This window comes from Microcebus murinus, chromosome 19, assembly GCF_040939455.1.
Source record: "Microcebus murinus isolate Inina chromosome 19, M.murinus_Inina_mat1.0, whole genome shotgun sequence".
Taxonomy (NCBI): Eukaryota; Metazoa; Chordata; class Mammalia; order Primates; family Cheirogaleidae; genus Microcebus; species Microcebus murinus.
In genome coordinates, this window is record NC_134122.1 from 30,519,351 (window position 1) to 30,525,836 (window position 6,486).

General features: G+C 46.4%; 1 protein-coding gene across 1 annotated transcript in view; it reads right to left on the minus strand.

Annotated features, from left to right (window-relative positions):
• The window catches only part of POR (cytochrome p450 oxidoreductase), a 53,563-nt gene extending 47,411 nt beyond the window's left edge, over positions 1-6,152 (minus strand). The window contains exon 1 of the mRNA XM_012759063.3: positions 6,052-6,152. The gene's annotated coding sequence lies outside the window, so the exon portion shown is untranslated. The remainder of the gene's footprint in view (positions 1-6,051) is intronic.
• Positions 6,153-6,486: the final 334 nt, after the last annotated feature.

Below are 6,486 nucleotides of genomic sequence, written 5' to 3' on the forward strand. Positions count from 1 at the left end.
AATTATAGATGGGAGGTCAATTAGGGGACTAATGCAGCAGGAAATGACAAGGAGCCATAACAAGGCCACAGCAGTAGAAAGAGATTCAAAGACCAAAAACTGACAGGACCTGGTGGTGGCAGGAGAGCAGAATGAAGCTCCTTAGAGCTTCAGAGCCCAGGAAGAGGGTGAGGCCACTGGCAGGGACAGACACCTTGGTGGAGGTTTCAGGTAGAAGGGCTGGGGGCTTTTCATCGCTGTTGTGATGCTAAATGACCTTTCAGAGTTTGCAAATCACATTACATAAGGGACCTCATCCAACAAGTTCATGTAGTACTGTGTGGTTTCTTAAACAATCACAAAAGTTCTTGTAACCTTTCACCAAAGCCAACAACTGTTTTTCTTTGTAAGACCACAAATATCTGATGGAAAACTTTCTGATGCCTGGAATGTGTGCCAACCTAAACTGCACACCTAAAAGAACTCAGGCACAATTGGCTAATACATTCTCCTGTGTAGTTAAGAACTACCACCCCTGTTTGCAGTGTTGAAAACCGATCCCAGGTGACCTGTAGTCCTGACATCTGAGTTCAGAAGAGGTGACCAAGAGTTCATGTGTTCCTACCCAACCCTGCAACCTTTGTACAGACCCAGCCTCCCCAATGCAATGATGATGCATGCCCGTGAAGATCGAAGTATCACAAGAACACGGTGCTCTACAGATACATCAATACCAGAGAGGTGATGTGGACACTGAGCTCTGCAAAGGGGGTTGGGTGGGCAGGGCCATAGGAAATACCACTGAAGATAAAACTAGGGGAGATAAATAGAATGACTAATTGTTATTCTTAACTTTCGCCTAGAAGTAAATTATGCTTATTCCACATTAGAGGACACACCCCACAATGTCCACTTACCTCCCCGTCGCTATAACCAAGTGGACAAAAGCCAACTTCTCCCATTCCATTTTCCTACCAGGATATCTCCTAAAGAATTCAGTACTCTGACAATAGTCCACAGCTAACAGCAGTACAGTTTGGACCATCATCATATTCTAGTTCAGCCTTGAAATTGATTAATTCCAGGAAAGTATGTGAACCATTTTCTCAGCTATGCTGTAGAAAGGAGCTCAGAATGCTACACCACCCAGCACTCCAACTAAAGGACAATTTTTAGATGTCTCTCCACCTGAGTCACCTCTTTATAAGTGGAATAAATGAGCTCCGCACATGAACAGTTTTCTACACAAGCCACCCAGAAGGACCAGGTTCCCCAGGGACTTTGTTCACAACACATGCAAGCAACACCCAAGTTGCTGCATCAATAGCATCAGAAATAAGAGACTGATGAATTTGGCTCCAGTGTGCCAACCAACAGGAGCCACTGTCCAGCAAAGAACCACAGTTCGCCTTATGGGACTCTTTTCACCATCCATCTCTCTCTCTCTCTCTCTCTCTCTCTCTCTCTCTCTCTCTCTCTCTCTCTCTCTCATACACACACACACACACAGAAGTGGGCAGGTATGTGCACACTAATCCCAACAGATACGCAACTGACATAAATGTCTCATTTGAGGCACTTGGGGATGAAAAATACTTTTAAGATGTAGAGTGGTAAAACAGTATGATTACAAATTTAGACACAGTAAAAAATTCCCAAATGACTGTTTGTTCACCCAGAGAGAAGGACATTAGGCAGTAAGCAAGTCTGAAAACTCAAGGCAAGAGAACGCTGTTCTGAGCTAGTCACACCACTGACTTTCTACAAGTCCTCCTAATCACTTTTCATGGTTCATAAGATCCTTTCAGACAAGCCTCACCAAGCAACTGCCACCCCACACACCCTAGAAGTGGTGTACCTGGGTGGCTCAGGGAATTCCTACCAACCCACCAAGACCCCACTGAAATGTCACCTCTTCCAAGAAGCCTTGCATGAACCCCCTACAAAGGCAGCTGCTCCCACCTGCTCCCCCAGTACATGACTTTGCTCTGGAGTGCACACCAGCCTCAGCACTAACAAGCACCTCACACTATCACCTCGAGAATGAACTCAACACACTCTGCCATTCTCATTGGTTTTTATGTTTGCTGCCCTCCCCACTGGAGTTCTCAAGTGCCTGAACCAGACCCTACACATAGAAACGCACCCCTGAGACTGAATATGTGTTTTTTAAGTTCCATTCCACAGCGATCTGAACACGGCCAAGAGCAGGGAGATCATCCCCTGAAAGAGCAACCCTGCTGAGCTGTCCCAGGAGGCAGGTAGAACAGGGATTCTCTCCCCGACTGCACTGATGAAGAAACTAAGGCTGGTGTGGGCCAATGGTCTGTAAATGCAGGTCGTCTTCTTCATTTATGTTTCTGTCTCTCTATAAGACATTCATTTATGTTTCTTATAAGAAAATGTACAGTGAGACGTATAAAATAGTATACACTTAATTGTGCTTTGTAGTACCAGGAGTGAGGAACAATTATTAAGCAATTGTGTGTATGGAATAGATTTCCCCTTCACCAAAAAAAAAAAAAAAAAAAAATCCTCTGCAGTCAGAAAATGAGATAACGATAACGTAGCACAAAAGCAGTGAGGGCTTGAGAAGCAGACGGCCCTGGGTGAGGTCTCAGCTGCAACCTCACAGCCTTGAACAAATGAGTCCACCTCTGAGATGGCCTCTGCAGCTGCGAAGTGGAAACTGAAGGAAGAACACTGTGGAATTATCAGTACTTAAAATTCTGATATTGTGTGCACACGTATATAGATAACACAAACATAGCGCAGAGTCCGGCATAATATTCCCTGAAATAAAAGCATCTCTGCCATGAGCAATGAGTCTTTGTAATTGGCCTTACAAGTCTGAATTTAAAAATGATAAGTCCCTGTTGGAGGTAACATAACAAGATGCCATCTTTGGGGGAGAGGTGTTGGCAATATGTCTTATTTAAAGTCACAATATTTACACACACACACTCCTCTGTGTTATTTTTCTCCCTTGTAGTTATCAACAACCGATAAACCAGACATGTTGTTTGTCTTCCTCCATTAAAAGATCAGATGCATGAAGGAATTGTCTATTTTATTCACCACTGTATTCCTGACACATCAAATAGTGCCTGATACATAGTAGGTAATCAATGCCTGTTAAATAAATACATTTAAAAGCTCATATACATTGTTCCACTCTCCTACTTATAAAAATTAGGCAAAAATATTTGCCCAAGTACTCGAAGATAAAGAACAAGACCACCCAATGCAGCAGAATTCATACTAGCAAAAAGCTGCAAACAAGACTCCTCAATAATACTAGTATTGGAATACTACCATTTTGAAAAGAATGAGGTTTTTTAAAAAATGAAGTTATCTTTACACAGTGAAGTAGAAAGACATCCATGTTAATAAAAAGCCAGCTTTAGAACAGTATGACAAAAAAATGACTAGTATTTTAGTTTTGTGTTAAACATTTAAATAGTAACACATTACTATTGCTTTAAGTAAAAGAAAAATTTTTAAATGTTTTTATGTGACAAAAAAATATCTGGAGAAAATACCCTACAAAGGACATTTACTATCTATAGTGCATATTTCTGTAAATAGTTCATTTTACAATGAACGTTAATATTTTTGTAAGTAAAAAATACATTTTAATGAAAATTGTCATTTCTCCATTTCACTTTTTTTCCTAACTTTAATTTTTAAATGAATCTGACACATAACAAAAAGTTTAAGCCCAAGGTACTCAGTTGAGGCCCACAGACCTGGGGTGGTTTGCGAAAAGACACACAGCGCTAGTGCCAGAGCTCCAACTCAATTTCTCTGTCTCCCAATCCAGGGCTCTGCTCCCTTGTAAAGCACAAGCAAGCTGACTCTTGGCAGGGGCACCTGGCCTCTGGATCCATGAAAGGCCCTACGATTACATAAACTTCCATCAGAAAAAAAAAAAAAAAAGGAAGAAAAAAAGTTACTTAAGAGCTAAACTCTTTTTAACGTTAAATGTTCCATGGGTTTAACAGGTCAATGTTCTGGATTTGCCAAGCAGGTCTGATTTCAAATGGTCTCTCTACTAAGCATACACAGACTTACCTAATACAGATCCTGATTTTCAAGAAGTTAAGGGTGGATCAACCCAGAGTCAATGGCAGGTCCTAAAATTCAGGTTTGTCAGGCAACAGATATTCCTTGTGGCTGTTTACAATCTCCTACTGCCCAGTACCCAGTAATATTTGCCTGACTTACTCATGTTAGCTACAGTCAATGCTGCTATTTCCAGGTGCCAAAGTATATCCCTGGGGTTTGTTTCATTTCAAATCTATTATTTTTTCAAGTGCTAGATATGAATAATTTTGGAGAGTTAAGACCACTCCTAAGGTTCAACGCAACACAACTGGAAGCTAACATTCTATTCTCTGAAACACAAACATGTTTTTTGGACACTTCTGACAATGATTACCTGCTCAAGAAATAGTTTTCCCACATCAGATGGTATCAAAATCATGAGTAGCTCAAGAACCACTCTCTCAAAAGGAAAATAAGGGACACACAAAAAAGAAAGTGGATCCTTCTGGGTTCACTGGTTTACTAAATGGGCTTTTTGGACTATTTTCCTGACCAAGCCAATCCCACAACCACTCAAAGGGTTTTTTTTTTTTTTTTTTTTTTTTTTTTTTTTTTTTTTGAGACAGAGTCTCGCTTTCTTGCCTAGGCTAGAGTGAGTGCCGTGGCATCAGCTTAGCTCACAGCAACCTCAAACTCCTGGGCTCAAGTGATCCTCCTGCCTCAGCCTCCCGAGTAGCTGGGACTACAGGCACAAGCCACCATGCCCGGCTGATTTTTATATTATATATATTAGTTGGCCAATTAATTTCTTTCTATTTTTATGGTAGAGACGGGGTCTCGCTCAGGCTGGTTTTGAACTCCTGACCTTGAGCAATCCGCCCGCCTCGGCCTCCCAGAGTGTCAAAGGGGTTTTGTGTAGTTAAAACTTGTAAGTGGTTCAATGAATCAATGTCTTCTCCACAAATAAGGCCTGAGGAATCACAGTACTGAACAGTGAGGACACTGGATCCCAGAGGGTTAGATAACTGCTCTGCTTACAAGAAGTTTACAGTTCTCAATGCCACTCTCCAGGACCTTGTTTTGATCCTCAGAACCTGAACCCTGTAGGGGTGGCAGGGCAGCTGTATTACTACTTCTTCTACTGATGAGAAAACAGAGGCTCAAAGAAGTATTTTGCTACTGTGCCAAGAGGCAAAGCCTGGACCACCCTGTCCAGTCCAGTCTCCCTTTGTGCTGCCATCATTCTGTGGCTTGGCCCACCTCAGAGCCAAGGCTGCAGCTTTACCAGTCTAGGAAAGCAAGCAGCCACTTTCACTGAAATGGCCCCAAACTCCTCAGTATTGGTCATCACTTTACACAATGGTGACTAGCCTTGAGGAATGAAAAATACAAAGTCGAGGTCAAGCTTCCTGAAATGCCCCCACCCCTCCGCAACCCAACAGTCTTCGACCTCTTACCCAATTGCTCCCGGATCAGGAGGGCCGAGGCACCTGCCAGCGAAGGGCGCTGTCCCTAAGGATGCACGCCTGGCGATTCCCACGAGAGGCCGGGCTGGCGGACTCACGTGAGCCCTCTACTGAGCCCACCTGATGCTGCAGGGTCAGATTCCGGTCCCACTAGCGCTCATCGAGCCCACGCGAGTTCCCCCACAATCCGCTGCCTCCCTAGGCCCACTGTACATTCGAGGAAACTGAGGCTCAGAGAGTTAGTGGCTTAGCCCAAGGGCAGCTGAGCGGGGACTGGAGCCAGAGCCCTCGCACGCCAAGACCCGCCAAAGGGCCCTCCAGGCTCTCTCCGTCCGAGGCTGTGGAAACGTCGACCCTCAAGCCGCCGCGAGAGGTCAGCTAGAGAGGAAGAGCCACCCGGAGAAAGACCAGAGTGGGAGCCGCGCCTTCCGCACGAGCGTCGAGAAAGACGCGCCGTGACCGGGCCCCAGAGCCGGCCGCGGCAGGCTGAGGAGTCCCGCAACCCCAAGCCCAGAGCCCCGACCTCGCCCACCCGGCAGCAGCCACCGTGCACACTCACCGTGGGCCGCCGAGCAGCTCTCCCTGGCACCTGGGCAGGACGCAGGCCCGCACCACTAAGGCGCTACCACAGCCCGCGCCGGCCGCGGGGGTGGGGGCGTGGCCGTGAGGCCGCCGCTCCGCCCACCCGGGCCGCGCGCGCGTTCCTATCGCAGGCCTTTCCCCTGTCTCCCCCCTGCAAATCCGTGCTCTTGGAACGGCCGCCCAGGCCACGCCCCCTGGCGCCTCGGTTGGGCGACCGGCAGAGAAGCCTAGGCGCGTCGTTCCGGGGCTGGCAGAGACCCCGCGGCGGCGGCGATGTCCCCCGGGCTAGGTCCCCACCCTCTAGTAGGTCACCACAGGCTGTGGCTGTGCGCCATCCGGTCTGGCCGCCTGCTGCCGGCCGCCGCTTGCGTGGGATCGCAGCATTTTCTCCTCGACGGCCCTCAGTCTCCTC